The sequence below is a fragment of the Anastrepha obliqua genome, chromosome 1 (genome assembly GCF_027943255.1).
Source record: "Anastrepha obliqua isolate idAnaObli1 chromosome 1, idAnaObli1_1.0, whole genome shotgun sequence".
NCBI classification, from domain to species: Eukaryota; Metazoa; Arthropoda; class Insecta; order Diptera; family Tephritidae; genus Anastrepha; species Anastrepha obliqua.
In genome coordinates, this window is record NC_072892.1 from 166,060,640 (window position 1) to 166,085,493 (window position 24,854).

A 24,854-nucleotide genomic window follows, 5' to 3' on the forward strand; every position below is an offset into this window, starting at 1 on the left:
GCTCTCGCAAGATGAATACTTGTATACCTTTGTGGTGTGACTCTAACTCTATTGCTGATATGAAGCAAAAACCTGAAGAAGTACTCAGCTTCCTTAGACGCCTTTTGATTATAGATTTGCGATCAAGTAATAGAGACAAGAAACTATAGAGCTCGCAGTGCTTTGGGCTCCAATAATGAGGTGACTTTATTTTTGAAAATTACTCATATCATTAAATTCAAGTTCTGCTATTCAATTATACTTCCTCTTTCATTTAATGCTCGCCCATTTATACTTTGTTCGTCGATTGATTGTTTGGACGATGTAGTATTCTTGAAGTAATGATTGGATGTATTTGTGGAATGCCGTGCGCAAGTGATTGATTTCATCAAAATTTGTGTTCATCTAATCCTCACTGTGTGCATTCTTATTTTTGTTACCCTGTTCACTTCGCTCGAGGGCATAGGACGATCCACCGTACACGATTCTGGGCTGTTGTTTTTGCACCGTTCCATGTAATGGTGGAATCTACATCCGACCGCGACCTCTGCTGCCTTGCGGGTTCCAGTCCAGAGCCATTCTCGTGGTGCTATCTGGTGGTTTTCTAAGCGTGTGACCTATTCATCGCCCCTTTCTGTATTTGATTTTCCATAGGATGGGCTCGTCATTCATTGATCTCCACAGCGCTCGTTGCAGATGGCGTTTGGCCAGAATTTTCTACAGATAATGCGAAGGCATTTGTTAACGAAAGATTGTAGACTTTTTATGTGATGGTGTTAGAGACCGGTCTTGTTTCACTTCCGTATAACAATACTGACTTCTTACATGAGCTGAGTATTCGTAGTTTAGAGCAGCTGGAGATTTGCGAACTCGCCCATGTGAAATTGTGAAATTTGAAAAGGTGAAGCCAAGGAGCATCAGGAGATTTGGTGGCTCCTGAAATACTCAGGCTAAAAAGCCCGTTGTATTTAAAACTCTGGAAAGGGGATAATAGTCAAGGAGGGAAGGAGAGAAGTATCAGAGAAAGAGATAGGAGAGAATAGAGTCAGATACAGAGATAGTTAATCTTGTGAGAATTTTCAAGACTCTTTGGCAAATCTGTAAATATTCTCCAGTTTTAGAGAACCAATATTACGCATTCTTACGACATCGGAACCCAAACCTCGTAGCCATGCTCTAGCAAAGGCAGGACACTCACAGAGAAAGTGCTCAGTGCTATCCGCCTCCTCCAAGCATGACATTGGGTCCTCAATGATTTCAATGGTGGTCATCGGCTGACCCCATGAGTTGTGTCCTATAATGATACCGACCATCAATCGAACGTCTTTCGTTCCAAGTTTTAGTAGAAAATTTCACAGTTTTCTATGCGGTCTTCTCACAAAACACTTGCAGTTCTGTGGATTGCCGGCATGAGCGCCAATTCATGATTCCTTCAGAACTGGTTCCGATTATCTGGTCCCTGCAAGGTAACCGCTGATCCACATATGGAACCCATATAAGCATGTTTTGACTTGCGACAGAATAAAACTTCTTCTTACATTCTTGAACAATCTTTGAGGTTTGCTTCGCTTTCTCCAGGGCATTCAGCGCAGCCTGACTATCACTGAAAACTCCAATCTGTTTCCCGCTCCATCTCCTCTCCATTTGGAAAACAGTTGCCATTTCCCCCATAGCATAGTGATACTTATTATTAGACCCTATTTCATTCTTGGACCCATCGGTAAAGTAAATATCCGTCAAACCACCCTGCATGCATTCTGGATTGCTCCATTGCGTGACACCAATCAGGTCGTCTTTAGGTGCCAAAAACAGTGGATACTGCTCAGATAGCAACATAAAGATTTCTCTGCGTCCCGAAGTTTAGTCTTCGCGCCAGAAACTATATTTATGGAGTCTACACATTGCTTTTATAGCTTCCTTTTGTATCCAAGGGGAGCAAATCAAGCATAGCATTTAGGGCATCACCAGAGGTTGTACTCATGGCACCCGTGATGCAAAAACATACACTTCTTTGCAGCCTGTATAGTTCCCGGATTGTGGACTTAACCATGCTCCGTCGCCACCAGACCACAGAAGCGTAAGTGATGATTGGTCTGATAAGTGCTGTGTATATCCATAGGACCACAGCAGGTTTCAGACCACAGGTTTAACCAAAGGCTCTGCGGAAAATCCTGAAAAATCCTTAATGCGCGATTCACCTTCAGTGAAACGAGTGTCTACCAAGTCAGCTTCTTATCCAAGATTACTCCTAGATATTTAACTTCATCGGAAAGACCAAGTGTAACACCTTTCAGTGTTGGAAGACTGGGCCCATCCAATTTCCGTTTTCTCGTAAACAAGACTATGGTTGTTTTGTTCGGATTAACGGAAAGATCTTGTCTCATGCACCAGTCATCGATTTTGTCAAGAATCTTCTGCACTTTCGCGCAAAGCCTGCTTAGGGATTTATCCGATGTTAGCGTGCGCACAGAGATCGTCCGCATATGCTTGAACATGAAAGCCGAGGTCCTGCATCTCCGCTAGTAGAGAGCCTACGACCAAGCGGAGAAAGAACAACCCCTTCTTGCTTGGTCCTGATGGTGATTAGTTCATCGCTGCTCTCACCAGCGGTTAGCAGCCTCTCAGAGAGCATGGAATATATCCATTTTACAATGGTTTGATTAACTCTGTGTCGTTCGGCAGAAGAACATACTGAGCCGAAAGTGGCATTATCAAAAGCCCCCTCAATATCCACGAACACGCCCATTGTGCATTCGTCAGCTTCCAGTGCGGCTTCAATCTTGCTAACAAGATCGTGTAAGGCTGATTCACATGATTTTCCACTCTGGTAAGCGTGCTGATTTCTACTAAGTGGACTTCTCGGCAATACCCCCACGCGAATATGTTTCTCCACCACTCGTTCTAGATTTTTCAACACGAACAATGTCAAATTGATTGGTCTAAAACTTTTTGCTTGGGAATAGTCATCTTTTCCTGGTTTCGAAATAAATACTACTCTTACACATCGCCATTGGGATGGTATATAACCAAGTGCAAGACAGGCTGTGAAGATCCTCCTCAGAGCCTCAATCAGCTTGTCTCCTCCTTTCTTAAGCATTGCTGGATATATTTCGGCAGGTCTAGGGGAACTCGCCCATATTGTATGTATTAGCCCGAATGCCACTCGTGCTTTGATTAGCCTGTAGTTGACATCTTCATCTGCTCCATCGTCTGCCGTATGTCAAGATAGCAGACAAATTTCTGGTTAGTAGAGAAATGTTTTGGAATATTTTTTGCATAGAACTCTCGGTGTTCATTTTGCAAGTGGCACAATTCAAGTCCCGTTTTGATTTAGTATAACATCTAACCTCTTCTAACACATGCCAATTCACGAGTTAGAATGCTTGCTGAGTAACTACTCGTTCCACTACTGGGATGTAATAAATCAGTATACATAAACATACATCACCTAAGCAATTGGCTTATATTTGCATACAGTTATCGAGTGCCATTCCTATGTACGAGTCTGTGTGGAGCTGTGCGTTTCCTGCTCACAATTTGATTGTCCCATACGACATTTTAAATGTAAATTTCTGTCGTAGCTTTTTACACTCCAAACTGATATTTGACATTTTGAAATAAATATTACAAATATTACACAAATACACATAACCAAATTCACATTTTATGGCTTGTTCAATACATATTCGATTGTATATATGTATTTCCCTATAAGTCTTTCTGTATATCAACCAACAAATGTACCGAAATACGAACAAACATACAAGTGTGTGTATATAGCAGCCAAACTCTTATCCTCCGTAGATGAATAAAATAAAAAATAACAATTCGATTTATTCGCACGCTTCATTTGACACTTACAAAAGTTAACTGATCCATATTAAATAACTCAGCATTGGCTGTCACAAATGTGGTAAAAATAAGAAATTTCGGCTTTGTACAGTCAACGATTTACAATAAAGCAGGGACGATAATCTGGATAGTAGAACGAGTGTTTCAGTAGGGCGTAAAAGCTCACCCACCGAAGCTGTCGAGCTGAAATAAGTATTTTTAGTAGGCTTAGCGCCCAACATACAGCTGTGATCATAATAATGGAAGCGCTACATATTGCAAAGTTTTGACTCTTTATTTATTGCTTATTTAATTACTTTTTTATACAAACAGAGCTTATACTACAATAGAAACCATACAACTGAAGGTTCCAAACCTAGTATCAAATTAAAAAAGAAAGAAAAATTACGGAGTTTTCCTCAACATTTCAAATTTTTTAATAAGAATTCGGCGAAAAATTTCTTAAGTACTTTTATTTTTTTTTTTCCTTATTCACTCCTCTCGGCAGTATAGGGTGTCGACAAGACTCTTCCATCGTACACGGTTCTGTGCTGTTGTTTTTGCACCGTCCCATGAGGTGTCGGCATCTGCTAGTTCGCGCAACAACGACCTTCTCCAAGTGCTTTTTGGTCGTCCCCGACCTCTGCTCCCTTACGGGTTCTAGTCCAGTGCCATTCTCATGATACTATTTGGTGGTTTTCTCAACGTGCGACCTTTCCATCGCCACTTTCTGCGTTTCATTTGCCTAAGGATGGGTGCTAAGGAAGGGTACTATGTACTTTTATAACCCTTTGAATTTCAGTATAACAAAATGCAGGTTTTAACAATTTTTTTGCTGGCGATCTTGGGTATTTTTTCCATATAAAAAAAATTTGAAATATTCGTTATATGGAAGAAAATGCACACCACCGGCACCAAGAAAAAATACAGAATTATGAAAAATCAACGCAAATTTTGAGCCACTTTAACTAACTTAACGCACTTAAATCAAACACCAACACCAGTTTAGAGTTACGGTATACAATTCTGGGGATGCGCTAGTCAAAATTATATCATCTTTATCCAACGTCTGCAAAATAAAATCCTACCGAGCATAGTAAAGGGGCCATGCCACGTAAGGAATAGCGACATTCAGAGTGATCTTGGCTTACCAACTGTGACTTAGGTAACGAAGCAATTTGCCACAGGTAACAAACATCCTCTAAAAACGAATGCAGTATCTTTACTTACTTTGGCTGAATTCTTCTCGAAGACGATAAAAACGCACAACGGTAGCAGATCTTATGGGGATGGAATAGCGATTATATTGTAAAATGTTTCTTAAAACAAGTTCAATTATAAAATGGAATTTTCTCAATGGTATCTTTTCATACATACAATATGCATTCAGTGTTTGGCTTGGGAGTAAAACTAATTAGGTTATGAGTATAAGTATACTAGATGCAATTGTAAAACGCTTCCAAAAAATGAATCATAATGAGTTTTGTTTCCGTGAATCACTAGCGGGTCATAGGGCACCAAAAATACCTCCGCTCGATCTCGTCCGATTGCCTGATAACGTCTTCATCTGCTTAAGGGGTTACATACGTCCAGGGATAACAATAGAAATAAACATAAAAAAATTGTATACATTGTTAATTAGTACTTAAACTTTATAAAAAAATTTATTTTAATTTTTCTTTACGAAAATTAGAACATAAAAAATCACGTGACCCAACAATGAACAATGAAAAAAAGCTACTCAACGGTCTGCATCATTTCTCCTTGAAATGTTGATGGATCTGTAAAAAGTAAAAAAATTCTTGTAAAATAAAGACTATAGTGAAAACTCTTTCGAATGTTAAAAAACTCGAATTAAAGAAATATTAAAAACTGTATGAGCTATCATGCATCAAAATAGCATCAAAATGGTTTTGAAGTGAAAATAAATGATGACTAATTTTGCGCCACCTTGCTCACTTGAAACTCACTTTATTGTAAAGAAAATAAAAATTGCATTCTTATGACAGTTAGGCCAGGTAAGGTAAGATTAGATTAGGCATGTTTAGAGGACCATGTTCAGAGGGTCGAGATAAAAATCCAGAAAACGCTAGGTTATTCCACCGTTTGAGAGATCAATATTATTATATTTTGACGCAAAACTGTACTATACACCTTCTATGTTTCTGTCCTGCATTAGCTAGAACCAGATGCTTAAGAGCTTTACAATATGAGAAGTTAGAAAACATCTCGGGGATAGAGCTCCAAAGTTTACTTAGATTCGTAAAAGACGTAGACATATTACAAGATGTCTACTACAAAGAAACGTAAGGGTTTAAGGGTCCATCTGGTAACACTAAGCATCAATAGGTCTATGTGATGGCTTTCAGCCAGCCTGGTCAACCTAACCTGTACTACACAGACTACCGTTATTACGTTAGCTTTTAGTTTTTTATGATTTCTAATGTCTAATTTTTGCTTTGAATCTATGGTTTTATACTTCTTTTAGTGCATTTCGTTTTTATTTGTTAATTAAATTTTTTTTTCCTTGTTATTTTATATTTATTAAATTCTTTGTAGTTTCTTTAGATAGATTGGCTTGTACGTATATGTAGTTGTTTATTTTTATTGTACCCGATAGGTATACGCTGCCTTCTAATCGGGGAGCAATTTTGTGATTGAACTAAGTTCCTTTGTGTTGCCGCAGACACCAGGTAACTGTGCTAAAGGCAACCACCACATTTGATAATATTGAAAATGTTCTGGAGGCTACGAGTGGGTTAAAACTGTTGGAAAATAAACTCAAACGCTTGAAGAATGGCCCGCATTTCGAAACTAAGGCTCGTTATGGCTCCATATAGAAAGTTTTTTTTATAAAGAAAAAATAGCCAGCAAACCGTCAAGAAAAAAAAATTGGCAAAAATCAACGCAAGTTTTGAGCTTCTTAATACCTACATAAAAATTGAATGGGTTATAAAACTACACTCATGAATTTTTTGTTTTACAAATTCTTATTGAAAAGTGTGACTATCTCATAGAAATTTATTGAATTTTTTTTTCAACTTGCACAAAATTTTATACTTGGATTTATATAGTTTTTGTAGGAAAATTAGCCATAATTTTATAAAAAAATCATTAAAATTAAATGAGGATTTAATAATCTGTTATAACTTGTGTCCCTGTATTACACTTTTTTTCCCTGGCAGACAATGTCAAGCCTGCGAGTGTATTTCTGTCATAAAATAACTCCTCATAAGAAACCATCAGCCGTTCGGAGCCGGCTCAAAACTGTAGGCCCCTCCATTAGTGGAATCAACATCAAGACGCACGTTGCAAATAGGAAAAGGAGATTAGCCAAACACCCATTTAAAGGTGTAAGTGCCCTACTAGACTTTGGCCTATATTCTAGAAAAGTTTGTAGACTCAGCTTCTGCCTTACTTTTTAATAACACACAGTTCGCAAAAATTTGTGTTAGATTGCAAACCAGATTAAGTTTTATATGGCTGGCTGGAAAGAGGATCTCAAGTATAGGTTAGGTTAGGTAGTAATGGTTGCCCAGAGAGCGGGCTCACTTAGACAAAAGAAGTTTGGTTCATCCTTTGTGATACCATTGCAAGAGGGGAAAAAGAGGTGAAGGACAAAACGATAGGTCAAAAAGGAGAGGGGTGCGGAGGGTTGAGTATTTGTGAACTATGAACGGTGACTAATTTGCGGTTGTGTTAGCCATTTTATGCTGCTGATGAAGTTCATCAGATTTTTGATATCAAGACCTACTATGGCAGTAGGTGCAGAAAAGAAATGAGAACCAAGATGCTTAAATCTTAGTCCCGCGAGGGCGGGGCAGCTAAGGAGCAGGTGCTTAAGATTATAAAGGCTACATTGGTTTTTCGGCAATCACTCTGGGATTACCATTCGCCCGAATGCGGCAATTCTGCTTATTGACGAATCCACTGAGGTGAAAATGTACATCATCACTGAAGATGATTTTCTTCGAAAATTGGTCATTCACTGTTGCCATTTCCTGCCCCCATTCTGACCTTTGTTGACGCTTGAAATGGTCAAGAGGCTTTAGTTCTTGAGTGTAAATGCAAGTCTTTATGCATAATGTTCATCTACGATGAGCGTGAGAGGTGCAATTGTGGGGCACGACGACGAGTTGAGGCGGACGGCTCTTCAACCACACTATCGCGAACAGCAGCAATATTTTCTGCAGTACGAGCTGTACGAGCATGCACTGGTGTTTTAACATCTCCTACAGACCCGGTTTGCTCAAACTTTTGCACATTTCGACGATTGTACGCACATTTCGACGATTAAATTGACCGAAAAAATCACGAAGTGCGCGATATGCATTTTAATTTGAACGCCCGTTTTCATAATAAGCCTGAGTAACTTTAACGCGTTGCTCGATTGTGTATCTCTCATCTGTGTCTGTATAGTTCAAATTGAGTTAGTCTGAAATTTTAAATCAAATGCAGAAAAGAACTTGACGTTTAGGTGTGGTTGACACTCAACATCGGCCCTTAAAATTTAACCATCCATTATAATACTCAAGAAAACTCACTTTTTTCTCGATACACTCACAATGCGAATTACAATGCACACGAGAGTTATTGCAAATAGAAAAGTCTAGAGCTTCATGCGGCCTCCAAGTGGCAGATATTTTTTTACGAAATGCGTTTTGCGTGCAAAAATTTATTCAAATCTCTGTCATTGCCTACCGAATGCTAATAGAAATAAGTAGAGTTATCAAAAGAAAGTTATAAAAGAATTCAACCAGCCATACGGCTGACATTTGAATGAAAGAAAATAACATCAGTTAGGCAAGAAACCCTGCATTTAGCCGGCTCAACCGCATTACTCCTAGAAATAGGATCATTTACTTATGAATATTCCACTATTTTGCGTGCCTAATCTTACATAATAAACAATAAAAAGAAGCCACTAAGACGCTGCTTTGTTTAAGAATAAAAGGGAATTACGAATGAAAGAGAAAATACTAAATTAAGTCGAATTTTTTCTGCAAAAGGAAGCAGCAGTTCCTGCCCACTGCAGTTCCGCTGTTCCACATTTTCTAGGCAACTTTCTCATATTTTCAAGTCGACCTAATCCACGACATTAGATAACTCATTTGTTTAAAAGTAGGCGCATAATTGAATTCACTTTTCTGGGCTGCAACAAACGCACGCCTTCGGAATCCTTTGTTACAATGGCAACGGATGCGCCGCATTGAGATCAAGGGATTACTGTGGCCCTACTCACACGTTGGCCATAATCGTATATTCCCCTATTTCCATTTAGCAAAATCTACTTTGTAGTGACAAAGTATGTGTGTGTGTGGGTGAGTGGATGTTCGCATGTGTTTGTGTGCTTGCGTGCGAATTTGATTTGCGTTTTGCACTATTCACCATAGGCGGACAATTTCTTCGCGCCGCATTGCTGTTGTCAATGTGAATGTGTATGTGTGCGTCTATCTTCCGGTTAGACGGCTTATATTCAATGCCACTAATGCAGTGACGCAGCCTGATGGAACAATTTGTTTCCATTACGTTGGTTGTGTTAATTTGTACAGACAAAGAACTCTGATCTAACGGGAAAACAAAGGCAAAGCAATAGAAATGGTAAATAGAGTAGAGGAGTAAAAACTAAAGTCACTTTAGCGCCCCACTGAATGACTTAAAATAGAAGGCATAGCTGTGAAAGTAGAACAAGCGCACACCAACACACACGCACGCACACATGTACACCTAATCTATGACAGTACTTTGTAGTGGCATCTTCCATAGGCAGTAGGCCAACTATTAGCGGTGAACTTGTTTTGTTATGTGGCAACACAGCAGCGAGGGTTGAAAGTTGGTCGTGAAATTCGCAAAAAAATAGACACATAAAATGTTGGCAGAAAAAAGAGGATTAGCAAGTTAATCTGCAACACATATGCGAAGAAGATATGTGTGTCAGCTGAGGATAGACGTGCGAACATGTGGCTTTTGTTTTACTTACGCGCACGCACTGCACTTGCGGAGGGTAGAAAGTAGAGGCGGAAGGTTACTTGGTTCACTTGATTCTAACGAAGAAGAGGGAAATACATTTACTAGAGAGGAATACTTGCATGTATTTATGTATTTACTTGCGAACGGTCTGTGATTGATAAGCTTTCACTCCAGTCAGTAGCGGAGTAAAAGGGGAGAGAAATGGTTTTTATAAAAAGTTGATCATTTTGAGCAAAAATTTTGTTATGATTAGTTTGATAACAAATATGTTTTGCTTTTTAAAACAACATGCCTTCATAGTATATCACCGCGCTGAATAGCAATAGGACAAATTTTGAAACTTTTTTATTTCTTATTTAATTTGGATAATATAATATTTACCTATTTTTATTTAATTTGTGAAAACATGGTTTTATTTTCTACAAAAGCTAAGATAATCCAGGTTTCAGACTTTGTGGAAATTAAAAAAAAGGGCGTGTAGCGTAGCACACTTAACAGAAGTGAAAGTGAAACTACCAAGGCAAACAAACAAAGAGGGAGAGACCCGAGAGAGAATGAGAGAGAGAGACCCGAGACAAAATGAGAGAGAGAGAGAGAGAAAAAGAGAGAGAGAGAGACCCGATAGAGAATGAGAGATAATGAGAGAGAGAGAGATCCGAAAGAGAATGGGAGGGAATGAGAGAGAGAGAGAGAGAGAGAGAAAGAATATATAGGTATCTAAATAAGTTCACAACATTTGCAGATAATACAAATAGATAAAATTTACATAAAACGGAGAAGGGTCGACCGGTGTAGGTAAACGCCGGACACGAACCGTGACAACAACGCGCACTACTCCGCAAGAACGCAGCGATTCCAGGACCGCAGAAACGGCACACATTACCGCAAGGCAATACCAATAAATCCGACGTAGGAATGGATAGTACTTTATAGTATGCATAAGCATTAGCCAGAAAATGGAAATAAGCACCAAAAAGTAGGCACCAAGAAAATATAACGCCAAAAAGTGGGCACCAAGGAAAACTAACGCCAAAAAGTAGGCACCAAAAATACATTTCCTTCAAGTTCGCACCAACAAATAAGCGCCTAAAACTAGGCAGTGTCAGTGTCAGAAACAACTCAGGAAAAATAGTCTAAAGTGCATCTAAGATATATATAAGGTATGGCTCTCTCTCTCCTTTTCCTCTACGTTATATCTTTTTTCTCTCTCGCGGAACGAAAACGCCCAAAATGTTGCATGGCCTTGAAATTTTCCTCTCCATTCTCGCTCGTCCATCGACGCCTAAGAAGTTTGACTTCAAAAAAAAAAAATAAAAACAAATTCCCAAAGTGAACAGAAGAGTGAATTTGACACCCTAAAACTCGGAGTTCTAGACCACCGGTACCCCTTAAGCTTAAGCGCTGAGGCGGTGGCGACATGTTTTTCTGCCAAATTTAGAGGAGTTTAGATTCAAACTCTCCATACTGGCTCGTCCATTGAGGGCTAAGAAGTTCCACTTCAAAAAATTTATAATTGTAAAAGTTATCGCTGTTCTTGTGGAGCCCGTTTCTCCAGAAGTTCCTTGCGGTGATCATCACAACTCCTTGGAGATTCATCTAAGATCAATTGGACAAGAGAAAATAGTTTCATTAATAGATAATATTGTGCCTGATCGAAGCTTAGGAAGTATTTTTCAGATTTTCGAGGAAAAACACGATAAAAAATCGAAATTTTGGACAAAAGATAATCCTTTGATCAGGTACTGTTTTTCAAAAGCAGTACTAATTTTATTGAAATCCACCAAGCGGTTTTTAAGTTACAGTGATCACCAATTCAAAATACATAGTTTTGAGAAAAACGCATTTAAAATTTTGCTTCTGCTAGCGAACGCTCCGGAGCGACCGAGCGCCCTTTGTTAATTGTTGAATAACTCGAAAAGTATCTGTCGGATTCACTTCAAATTTTCACACGATATTTTTAAGATATTATACTTTAAGAAAGTGGAAAAAACATCCAATTTTTTTTTTAGTTCTGACTACCTCGAACCCCATAATACATTAAAGTTTAAAATTATTTTTGATTATATTTGATACCAAATAACAATGAAATTTAAAAGCTCTGATTTCATTTTTAAATTCCAATGTTTCGCATGCGTACATACTTAGCTTTATAAAAATTCCATTCGCTTGTTCTGCTATCTTTCCAGCATCTATCTTGCAACTGTCCTTTTCACTGATATTTTTCACTGAACTTGGCGGACTCTTCAAAGCTATCTCTAGCACTTGTCGCGCATAGAAAAAACATACTGTGCTCTGGTTACAACAGCAAAAGCAGCAACAACAGCAATACCTTCTTCAACTTAGGCAACAACTTTTACAACACAGCTGAGGTAAGTTTCGTAGTATGCAATTAATGCACATACCACACACACACACACACATATACACATGTAAAAACTCATTATGCAAATGAGTAGAGAATAACTTAGTCAAACTGAAAGTAGCCAGTGTACGAGTAGGAGTTTAGAATATTTGATAGGCAGGCAACTTTTAAACAGCAACTTGGCATTTTAAAAATTGTCAACTATTAAGAAATCGCAAGAGAAAGTGCGCTGCATGCATCCAAAATGTCTATAATAAGAGAGGGCAGCAGAGAGCGCCAGTAAATGGAGTGCAGCACGCTGAAGCATTGGAGAATTTTAGAAACGAAAATGAAAGGCGCTTTAACTTGCGCTTTTTAGACGGAGGAGAAGCAGAAGAGGAAGAAAGGCAGTACGCCTTTTACCCTGTGTTGGCGTGCAAATTTTACGCTAAAAGCCTGTAAAATGAATTTTTTTTCTTTTGGCCATACATAAATGCATCTAATTTAATTTTATGCATTATTACATGAAGCCTGAGTGGTGGGCGACCAACGGTACAACCGGCGCATACATTAAATGATGCACTGCAATGACGGCATAAGGCGACAGCGAGAGTGCAGCGGCATGATTTATCCAACGCTTGGCGCATAAAAATTTCATAATTCACAAATTTAAATGCAATCACATACATTTCTTGAGGTTGGTTATGTATGCATGCAGTTACGGGGAAAAATACAAAAAAAATAAGAAACGCAGACTCTTGCATACTTAAAACGCTCGTACATCACCCGATTGCTGGCACGCGTTTTGCATTTTAAGTTATGCCATTTACATGCATTCACACATACATGCACATGCAATATATGAGTTTGTATACCACCAATACACATGTAGAGAATGTGCATGGCAACAGACACGCACACTTGCAGCGCAATGCATATAAAAGCAGTTGCAATCATGTCGCCATAAATTTTCGGTAAATGTCACCTTCACAACTGGCCGGTTGTTCACTCTACGCAGACCCTTTAATTCAATCCAGAAGTTTGTTGCTGCAGCTGTTCTTTTAAATTTTCACATAGTTTATTACGGAGTAGACGCTTCCTTTGCTTGTAGTTGCCTTTGTGGTATGCAATTTTGGTATAGTTTACAGAAGACCCAACTTCCGCTCACATTTGCTGATTTATTTAATTATTTTTAAAAGCAAAGGCTTAACTTTATGAAATATTGCGGTGAATAATAATATTTTCTCATACTTAAATTTGCACTCACTGGGATCAGTGGGCCACCTGGGATCATTCCTGCTATACCGCTCATGCAAATGCGAAATGAGAAGCCTGTAAACAACGCAGGCGAAATTGCTGCTATACGTGAAACCAGACTGAGGGCTTAAGCCTGCAATATCATCTTAAGGAATGGGCACTCCAGTATCCTTAGATACTTTAGGATACATCAGTGTTTACGTTGGAAAAATTCTCCTGATAAAAAATCGGGACCTAGACGCAGGCACACAAGCGTAGACCTTGTAATGAGAAAGATGAAACGCTATTCTGAAGTAATGGGAAAGCGGCTCCAGGGTGGGCGATGGTTTCAAACGAGCGTGAGATTTTTAGTCCCCAGACACACATTGCTGCGACGTCAGCTTTGATGATGCATTAGGTATTTGACACCCCTTCATCCGCACACATAAAAAACCAAAAAAAAAAATATCCTAGTGATGCCTACTCAGTACACACTAGGGCGGGTCGATTTAAAAATCGCTCATTGCTCTGTGAAAATCGTATTCTAGGGATCAAAAGAAGAACTTTGCCGAAGGAACCATACCTCTAAAACGAATTCTGATGTCCCCCAATTTGGGTCGAACGAAAAATCCCACTTTGACCAATTTAGAGTGCTCCAATCGAGTCCAAATGTATGACCGACCCCCACTAACTTAGAACGGCCGATCCACCCACGCCAGTGGCACACCCCCTGAAACTCCCCTGGGGGGTTCCCCATACAATCATTTCAAAATATCACCATTTTTGGCCTTTACATGAGAAAAGAAACTAAAAAGTTCGACCCAAATTGGGGGACATCAGAATTCGTTTTAGAGGAATGGTTCCTTCGGCAAAGTTTCTTATTTTGATCCCTAGAATACGATTTTCACAGAGCAATGGGCGATTTTTTTGCCTCCCTAGAAATCGACCCGGCCTTGCTGGGTTCAAGTAGACTTTTGCCATTCACTCTTCCCAAATGAAAGAGTGGCCACCGCGCCCGGCAGAAGTTAAAGAAAGAGGCTAGTCAATATGTTCAAGGATGACTGGTTGGTTGGTTGGTAGTTGATAGAAGTGGTGTTTCCCGAAGCGTTCCAGTGCTTCTGCACCATTTTTATTGCCACATCTTCGCTACCAATAAGTAATACAGTTATTACTTCACGACTATATTCAGTCCGTACGATTGAGAAATCTTTTAAAGTTTTTCACTTTTATACCGGCCATCTCTTCAAGATTTTCAAGAAGTGGTTTACCAAGGGTTAACATCCTCGCCTTCCATAGGGAGGGAATGGATCATCATCATCCTATTGGCTGGCATTACAGTGCGAGGTGAACCATTCTGCTTCTTCTTAATTGGCGCGATAACAGCTTACGCGACTTTGGACGAGTTTAACAAAGCACACCATTCGTTTCTTTCTCGCTCTAACCGGCGCCAGTTGGACACACCAATTGAAGTCAAGTCCTTCTCCATCTGATTTTTCCAACTCAAAAGAGGCCTTCCTCTTCTTCTGCTACTACCAGCTGTATGGCATCAAATACTTTCAGAGCTGAACCGTTTGCATCCATTCGGACGACATGACCCAGCCAACGTAGCGGCTGGATCTTTATTCGCTGCGCTATGTCTATGTGGCCGTAAAGCTCATACAGCTCATCGTTCCATCGCCTGCGATATTTGCCGTTTCCAACGTGCAAAGGCCCAAAAATCTTCGGCAGAATCTTTCTCTCAAGCACTCGAAACGACGCGTCACCGGATGTTATGGAGCATTACTTCCTCTACAATACGACTCCATTCTTCTCGACAGCTCGCTTTCGCTGTGAGATTCTCATCTCTCGTACATTGTCTTCTAAAAGTTTTCCAATAACAGGTGTTATTTTGGAATGGATTTCGCTATCGAGATATGATTAACGATTTTTTATGGCCGGAATTGGATGGCATTGATTTGGACAACGTTTATTTTCAACAAGACGGCACTACGTGCCACACAAGCAATGCAACCATTGATCTTTTATGGGAATCGTTTCCGGACCGAGTTATCTCTCGAAGAGCCTATCACAATTGGCCACCGAGATCTTGTGAATTAACCCCTAGTGACTTTTTTCTTTGGGGCCACGTGAAAGAGAAGGTCTACGCCAACAGCTCAGGATCGATTCAAGACCTCAAAGATGGAATGCGTGCGGCTATCTGGAGACATAGGGCATCCACTTTGCAATTCGGTTATGGAAAATTTCGTGAAAGGGGTATTGTAAATAAGCGTGGTCGTGGTGGTCATTTGCCTGATGTTATTTTCTACTTAGCGGCACACCGTCCTCTTTATAATGAAATAAACATCCGATGATTTATATTAAATATATCATTTTTCTTTAAATATCAAAATGACGCCTCTTATTGGAAAACCCTTTATGTTTTATGTCTTGTAACTATCGTCGCCTTGCCCGCTTCCCTTTCTTGCTCCTTCAGGATTTGCTTCAGAAACTTTTTTTATCGCTCTTTCGCTGCTCATGCTAAGGACGTGCTCTTATCACTGTAATCTTGGCGACTTTTTAAACCGGGCTACATTCGGCGGGATTAAAACACTGAGCGTGTGGTTATACCATGGCATGTCTTCTAATCGTATAGGGTCTAATATTTTTCTGAGAATTTTTCTTTCAAACCGCATCAGTTAATGCATGCCATTAACTTTAAGGAGCCATGTTTCACAGCCGTGAGTTAGATCTGGTTTTATTATAGTTTTGTAGATTTGAATAGAAGTTGGGCAGAAAGTTTGCTGTGTCAGTATTCTGCAAGAAGCTCCCCACCAAACTCAAACTTTGGCTAGCAGACTACTACAGTGTGTTCCAAGCGGAGGTAGCCGCAAAGAAGCTGATCTATGTTGCTCACTTATATAACAACAGTCTGAAAAGTCAACATTTATCAGATAACCCAGCAAAAATTAGCGAATTGGGTTCGATTATGGTGCGTTCGAAACTAGTCGGGGAGTGTCTGGTGTGCCTTTCCAACAACTAGACTCATTCGTGTACCTCAACGACTTTGAGGAAAACTGCCGTGCCGATGGGCCAGCTAGCCGAGATAGTCATGGAGAGGTTTCTTGCAAAATGAGAGAAATTAATTTCACCACATTTGAACTACTTCTGGTAAAGAGGGTTTCGCGTTAACGCAGCGAGCGTTAAGCGAGCACACCAACTCATAAGGTCGGAAGATTCTTCTGGATGTGGAAGTATGGGAGCTTGTAAGGTTAGAAAAACTATCGCTTTGAAATTTGGCCGTGTTTTATCCAGACCGTGTCTATTAGGTATTCTCGTAGTGAGACTTGGCGCTACTTTGAGTCCATTTTCCGGTAGTTATCTATACATACGTCAAAAGAGTCATGAATATGTAAGTGCGAGGAGTTAGAAATGCTGGTCAATAGGAAAAATGCTAGAAAATTCTACCAGAAAGTTCGGCGGCTTACAGAAGGTTTTAAGACGGCGGCGTTTTTCTGTAAGAACAAAGACGGCGATCTGTTGACTGACATCCATGGAGGGAACACTTCTCGAATTTGGTAAATAGTGATAGCTGCACATGTCACAGAGAATGTGAAGATCTCAATACCACAATCGTTGACGACGGAACTGATATTCCGGTAAACCACTATGACGGGTTGAGAATAGCGATAGCGCGGCTAAAGCACTACAAAGCCGGGGGAGCCGACGGACTGCCGGCTGAGTGATTCAAACATGGCGGCGAGGAGCTGGACAGGTGTATGCAGTAGCTCCTATGCAAAATATGGTTGGATGAACACATATCCACCTGATAAATTTGATCAATCTTGAGAAATCACTGGGTAGCTAAATTCATTACAAAGAAAGCATCAATTATAGTGAGCATTAGGCAAGTAAAATACTAAATATAATTACGAAAGAGAGAGAGAGCTGATGGGAATTTTTGTTCAAAAATAAGAATTATTGCCAAGTAACACAGCTTATCCAAGCAAGGTAAGCAGTTAAGTGGCTAGTATCTTTTTCTCTTTTACAGTATGCGATACTAAAGGGTCATAATGAAACTTAAGCTTAATTGGAGGTTACCCAACTGACCTTGCGGAAAGCGCCTAAAAAGATATATTTTCTTGCAAGAAAACAAATTAGTAAATTGAGAAGATTTCTTATGATCTTTTAGTTCGCTGGAAATTTATTGAGGCGAACTATGCCTCTACTTGTACAACAAAGAGATAGCTGTGATGGTGAGAATGGATTGAAATTATTAGTTCGATCAGAACAGAACCATATCTACGGCACGAATATGTCTGAATATATGAGTAGGTTAGGTTAGGTTAGGTTAAGTGGTTATCATTCTACACACGTAAACCTCAATAGTCCCTTTTTTGGTCTCACTTGAGCTCATCCCGCACTCGCCTGAATCTTCTCTGAACCAACCTGTGAATTTAGTATGTTTTGTTAATTTCGGCAGCCTCTTTCGACTAAGATACCTCTTCAAGCTGTCAAGAATGGCGAATACGAGCGAGAAATTCTTTTTCTGTATAGAACAATGCGTGTACACAAGAACTGCTCCACTACTTCCTCTTCTTAAATAACTTCATATCTTCGACAAATGTCATTATGTGGTACCCAGTCTATTTGCATGCCTTCCAATTAAACTATACCGTATTAGTACGACCATCGTGTTCTCATATCCTGTCTCTAAGATTGTGTGGCGGTGGTTCCATTCTGGTCAAGTTTGCTTGCTTATTTGGCAAAAGTGTGATTGCCTCCAAGGGGCATTAGCAGCATTGGTCGAGTGCCTATCCATTAAAAATTTGCATGTAGCTAAGGTAATCGGTATTAGTACATTATATAGGCGAATATTTCGCATTATACCTTCCCTAACTGATAATAAAATGAGCTTGTTGTCGAAGTGCCTTGAGATGAAGGGGCCTGAGAGTGGTCAAAGACACAGAAGATCACAACTTATTGCATTACAGATGTCCAGGAATCTTCTTCACTATAAATTTTTAGAATTTTTTCATACTGGAGAAAAATTAAAAAAATATGCTATTTACAGCATGAACATGAAAAAATTTGCGAATCTACTGGGCGGATATCTATAATACGTTTGCTATTTGAGAGACTTGTAGTATACATACGCGTTTGATTAATCACAGAAGGCAGTGTGATGAACTAATTATACTACTGCAGGATCTTTAGTGACCCTCAAACACCCTTAAAGTAGAGAAAACAATTATATAGCCAGAGCTCTTAATCGATAATCGTTTGGAAATTATTTGATGTTATTCCCAAAAATCTGAGCTGGAGGACGCAACTTGAACTTGTTTAAGCTGGAAAACTGTGCATGTCATGTGATATAATGCTAGCCAACATGTTTTCCCTATTGAACATCTTTTGCGACTGGGAGAACGAACTGAAAGCAAGAAGTTTCCAGTGTGTGTTTCTATTAAAAAATAAACCAAGTCACGCGATTCTACGCTATTCGCAATAAATGATAAACTTTCTGTCTACGGGACCCTCAGAAGATCAAATTAGCTAAGGTGGCGAAGTTCCTTGATCTTGTGAAATACCGAGATTGTTTAAAAGTTATGACACGTCCATGCATGGGAAAATTTGTATATTAACTGAGATTAAAAACCGTGGGAGTGACATGAAAAGTTTGTGGACTTTTTAAAATTTTGATATATTAATTTTTGTATAAAATTTTAAAATGGAATTTATATGTGTTTTGCTATATTATTAGCGGCTGGAATTTAGAATAATATCTATTGGGCAATTTTTGGCAAACTATAATATCTTTATTAATGAAACTTGGCGGAGATGTTAGTGAGGTGTTAAGGAACACTCTTTATAACTCCAAATTATGCAGGAAATAATAATTTCGTAATTATTTGCCTTCAAAATGCCCTCGTGAACTTCACTAAAATTCACTAAATACACACTCGCACACGTGTTTTTACCTATTTTTATCCTTATATTCGAATTATTTACATTAAAATTAAATATAAATGCATCTGTCCATACAATCACTTTACGATTTTAAAAGCGAATAAGAAGAAGATTGGAATGACAACAGTATGGTGTTGGTGGATGCCTGCAAATGAACACAAAAATATCAACAAAAATAAAGTATTTCAGTTTAGTGTTAATGATGGGAATGTGGGTTATTGTGCCTCCTTATTACACACACCCATATGACGTTTTAATTTTGGGTTAAATGGTTTTAACACGCAAAGGAGCTCTACGCAAAAATACTGTGGATTGCCCAGCCGGAGTTGGACAGATGAGGGTTCTTTTTTTGAAAGGAAACGAGTTTTTTAATAAAGACAACTACGACCACTCTATTTAGTTTGCAGACACGATAATCGATTTTTTGTGGAGAAAATCTGTTTATAAAAGGCATGAGGACCCGTGTGTAAAACTGATCCAAGCAATACAATACACTTATAAACCGTAATTTTTGGCTTTTAATTATTTTATTATTTTTTGTGATACCCTTAATATCATTGTTTTTAAATTTCGATGAGTTGTAATATATGTTTTTATTTTCAAAAATAGTTCTCAATTTTAAATTACAGCAAAAAATATTGCAGTTTTACAATGAACTTTCTTCTGAACATCTCTGCATACGAACTTCGTTTTTATTTCAGGTGTATGGCAACACCAACTTTTCGCTAAATTACAGAACTTTAACATTAAATTACTTAAAAACTATAAACCTCCGGCAGGTGCGGTTTTCAGTTTTAAGATGGGGATACACTACTTTATCCCCCCCCCTTTTAACCTTTTTTCAAAGCGATATACATTATACTAAATATTCCCCTTATTAGCTTTGCTTTTTTATTGAAAATTAAAAACAAACAAAAAATTATTAAAACGGTTCAAAATGCGCTACTTTTGCCATGGGTTGTACCTGCTTGACCCTTGAACAGGGTTGGTCATAGTGCAGTAAATAATTAATGCAATAAACGAATAGTTAAAACACTGAAAGATGCAGATTTAGGGATAATGAAACCCTAGAAATTAGTGCTAGTGCATAATGCCCAACTCTGCCCTTGAAGACTGAGCTAGAAGGCGAGCATATCACCCACACGGAGTTTTATGATCGGAAAATTGTTTTAAATGAAATGTTGGTTAAATAAAAATGTTAAATTTTATTCATTTGTCTTTTGGCTTAATTTTATTTATTTTACATTAAATTTTCCGTGAGTTGCCAAAATTATTTACTATACAAAAAATTGTCTGAAAAAGCGTAAATCTTAAAATGTTACGTATACGCCCTGTTCGGCACATATTCCTTTCTACTCGCACACTTCAATGGTTACACTCGCAACATGTGCCTTCACGAAATTTACTGCACACATTCTCATAGCACATATGCGGGGAGTGTTTCTATGCAAGTTCCCATATTTTACGCTTCCTGCACACATCCGAAAGGAAATTGAGTTTTGTATTGATTTTGCAAAAAAAAAAGAAACCATATTTCATAAAATCAGCAGACGAAACGCATTGCTATTTAAAGGTGCTAACAAATCCCCAACCCACTACCAGAAATTGTAAAAAACAAAGTAAAATTAAAGTCAACTGACTTTTTGCGCTCTGGCTCCCGCAGTGATGCCTGATTTTTCACTCTTCGCAAATTTATTTGTGTTAGTTTCCCGTTGCTTTTTCTTCAAGCAAAATGTAACAAAACAAGTATTCAAGCGTGAGTGTGCGTGCACAGTGAACACTTTCACATACTCATTTGCTACGTAGTTGTGTGTACGCGTGACAAGATCGTAGTAGTAGGAGCGGCGCCTGAATGACTTCCGCTTGGTTACTCCGACAAAGTTTCAGACAAAAGCAACGCCGTCCAGAGCTGTGCGGGGCGAAAAACTACCATAAACTTTGCCAGTTTCATAAACAAGCACACAAATAACAGCACACAGCTGTAAAACCATAACCGTTCCACTTGCATGTTTGTGTGTAGCTGACTTTGGCAAGCGTTGGCTGCCACAAGTGAAAAAAGTCAAATAAATACCACCTTGTTTTTTGGGGCTCATAAATTTTACAAAGATTTGAAAGGGAATTCATTGCTGGCGAACTTGTAGCTGCAGAAGTTAGCAGCAGCAACACCAGCAGCCTCAGAGGCTCTCGGGGAAATCGCTATGTTCGAAAGATTGGAAAGAAATAGTAATGGTGGGAATTGGAGAAGGTGGTGGGAGGGCGCGCAATTACTTTGGTAATAATTAATGTAACGAAATAAAAATAAATTATTTGAAACAGTAAATGTACAACGAGTAATAGATGAATTTGCAGAAATTTGGGTGTAGCAAAATGAGGGGACAATCTAACTTTAAATATACTTTGAATACAGCAATACGATGCTGTTGAACTCTGTTAAAATAATATTCTTCCAGCACTCAGTGGCTGCTAAAAATGGTTAGAAAACGAGTTACTTTTGGCACAGACCGAATATGAACACATCATCGCAGAGACAAAAGAGCCCCTTTCAGTGATCATATCCATCAAATGTAACTAGTTATGTAAGCAGTAAGTAACCTAATGTCAGCACGAGCTGACGAGTTAAGGGAATGTCCTGGTCGCCTTCAAACAATGGAAAATTATTCAAATTCATTACACTTATTTCAAAACTAGTTATTTAATCAATGATTAAAGGCCTTATTCGGTTGCAAATATGGCAAGTCCTTCAATTAAACAGATCTTGCAGATCTCTATTTAAAGAAATATTTTTTGAACAACATTTAAACTTAGTTTAGGTAAGGTTTTTTGGCAGTCGGTTTAGAATAGCCAACTCACTTAGATCTTACAGGTCCGTTGTAGTGCCACTATGCGAACCTCATCTGTTTTTCTTCGTGGAATCATTTTTTGGCTCTTCTGAAGCGCAGAATCCGCCCCATACCCACACCAGATAGTTTTGTAAGAAACTTGAAAGAACATTGTATTATATTTACGTAGAAAACTCTGCTCTGATTTTAGCTAAGGCTGGACAATTGCAATTGAAGTGCTCAACTGTTTCTTCCTCTTCCTCATCTGTATATACATATATAACAGCCAATGACTGGTGACACAATGACCGGGCAGTTCCCATGACTTTATTTTCTTTGAATTGCTGTAATGAATCCATTTTTCATCACTCGTCACGATGCGATGAAGAAAACCCTTCCTTTTTGCCGCTGAGGCAGTTGTTCACAGGCGAAAAAACGACGTTCAACAACCCTTGGTTTTAACTCATAAGGAACCCAAGTCCCCTGTTTATGTTAGAATCGACTAGCGGCTAGGTTGGCGGCTTCTATTGACAAACAACGGGAACTGAGTGGCGCACCTAACATTTAGGGCCAAGGTACCCTGCTTGTTGCGCAAGTATTTTCTTCTCTCCATAATCTATTGGCCCCCTGGAGAATATTACTTTTTATCCTTAATTTACAGGTTACCATAGGAATGCCAATTTTGCCTCTGTTTTCAAGCAATGGAAGTTTAGTACCCTTTCTGGCTAGCCATTGGCCTTGCAATTTCCTTCAGGATCACTATGTCCCCATATAAGGCTGATCTTGAAGATAGTGCTAATATCATTTAGGGCTACCACGCATCCCTGAGCAACTTTTGTTCTTAGTATAACTGCCTCTATTGATTTGATTTTCGTGCTAAAGTACACGATGGTACCTCCTTTATGGCTAATACTTCTGCCTGGTAGACGCTGCAGTAGTCCGGAAATCAGACATATAATTTTAGTCCTAATTCTTTCGAAAAAACTCCATAGCCTACTTTATTTTCTAACTTGGATCCATTCGTGTAGAAATTAGTGCCCTCCTTCTCCATGGGCTTTGAGTTTGCTACGCTCTTCTTAACGGGATGTTAGTCATGAAGAGCCTGTTGAAGGTGGGTAAATTTTTTGATTATAACTACTCATATTACGCAAAATAGAAGCGTGTCTGAACCGACGGGTCTTCCATATCAGCATACTATGAAGGGGTCCCGGTGATCTAGAGCTCGAAAATTTAAGGTATTTTCAGGAATTTTTTTTTTCAATAAAAAAACGAAAAGCTAGAAAATGTAGGGCATTTTCAGGAATTTTTTTTTTCAATAAAAAAACGAAAAGCGAGAGCTCGAAAATTTTGGGTATTTCCAGGATTTATTTTTCAATAAAAAAATGAAAGCCCATATTTAAATTTTTTAGGCTTTTTATTTAACTTCCTTTACATACAAAAACCAAATTTTTTTTTTAATATATATAATTTTAAAAATGGGGCTGAAGTTCACCCTTCCGAAAAATCGGACCTAGACGGTGTAGTCCATTTTGGCTCTGTTGTTTATCTGAAACACAAAAACCAAAAAAAATATTAATCAGTATGACTGCAGCTAAGTCCCGTACAAGAACAAAAAAAGAGGAACAAAAAATTGACAAAATGTAAATGACGAGGTTTTGAATTTAACACTGTAAAAATTCTTTTTATTTTCAGTTTTTTTATCAAAAAAAAATACAAGATAATTAAAACAATAATATGATTCCAGTACGGGCGATAGGCATTGATGTTATGAACAAATATTAAAATTTCAAACTATTCGGTTGAACAGTTTTTGAAGTGAAACATCTTAGGCGTCGATGGGCGAGCGAGAATGGAGGATAATGGCCATGCTCGTTTTGCGCATTTTCGTTCCGCGAGAGAGAAAAAAGATATAACGTAGAGGAAAAGAAGAGAGAGAGATATGCCTTATATCGATCTTAGATACACGTTAGGCTATTTTTCCTGAGTGTTTCCTTGTGGTAGTTAATTTTTAGTGAGAAATAACACTGCCTACTTTTTGGCGCTTGTTTGTTGGTGTGAACTTGTAGGAAATATATATTTTTGTTGCTTACTTTTTGGCGTTATATTTCCTAGGTGTCTACTCTTTGGGGCGTTTATTGGTCTCAATTTTTTTAACGTTTTTTTTTTTGGGTGCCTACTTTTTGGCGCTTACTTCCGTTTCCTGGCTAGTGCTTGTGCGTACTATGAAGTGTTATCCATTCCGGCGTCGGATTTATTGGTATTGCCTTGTGGTAATTTGTGCCGTTGCTGCGGTCCTGGAATTGCTGCGTTTGTGCGGGTGATAAACCCTCGGAGTAGGGCGCGTTGTTGCCACGGTTTGTGTTCGGCGTTTGCCTACACCGGTCGACCCTTCTCCGTTTTTTGTAAATTTTGTCTATTTGTATTCCCTACAAATTCTTTCTCTCTGTCTCTCTATCATTTTCTCTCGGGTCTCTCCCTCTTTCTTTGTCTGCTTTGAAAGTTTCACTTCTGTTACGCTACACGCGCTTGTTTTTTTGTTTGTTTTTTTTTTTGACAAGACCAGGCCGGAAAAAGTAGTTTTGATATAATTGAGCTTCAAGTTTAGAGAGTGGTCTCATGACGAATCTGACTTTACCTGCTAAAACGGCTGTAGAATGGAAAATACTTGGAATTCCATCTTAAAATTGACAATATATTCTTAAAGCCCATACTTTCGAAATATCAAGAAAAAAAAT

At 38.7% G+C, this 24,854-nt stretch overlaps 1 long non-coding RNA gene across 1 annotated transcript in view; it reads left to right on the top strand.

The window, feature by feature from the left end:
* LOC129240214 (uncharacterized) overlaps nucleotides 1-24,854 on the top strand; it is a 194,810-nt gene that overhangs the window by 21,107 nt on the left and 148,849 nt on the right. The window contains exon 2 of the long non-coding RNA XR_008582038.1: nucleotides 11,967-12,149. This is a non-coding gene — a long non-coding RNA (uncharacterized LOC129240214). The remainder of the gene's footprint in view (nucleotides 1-11,966; nucleotides 12,150-24,854) is intronic.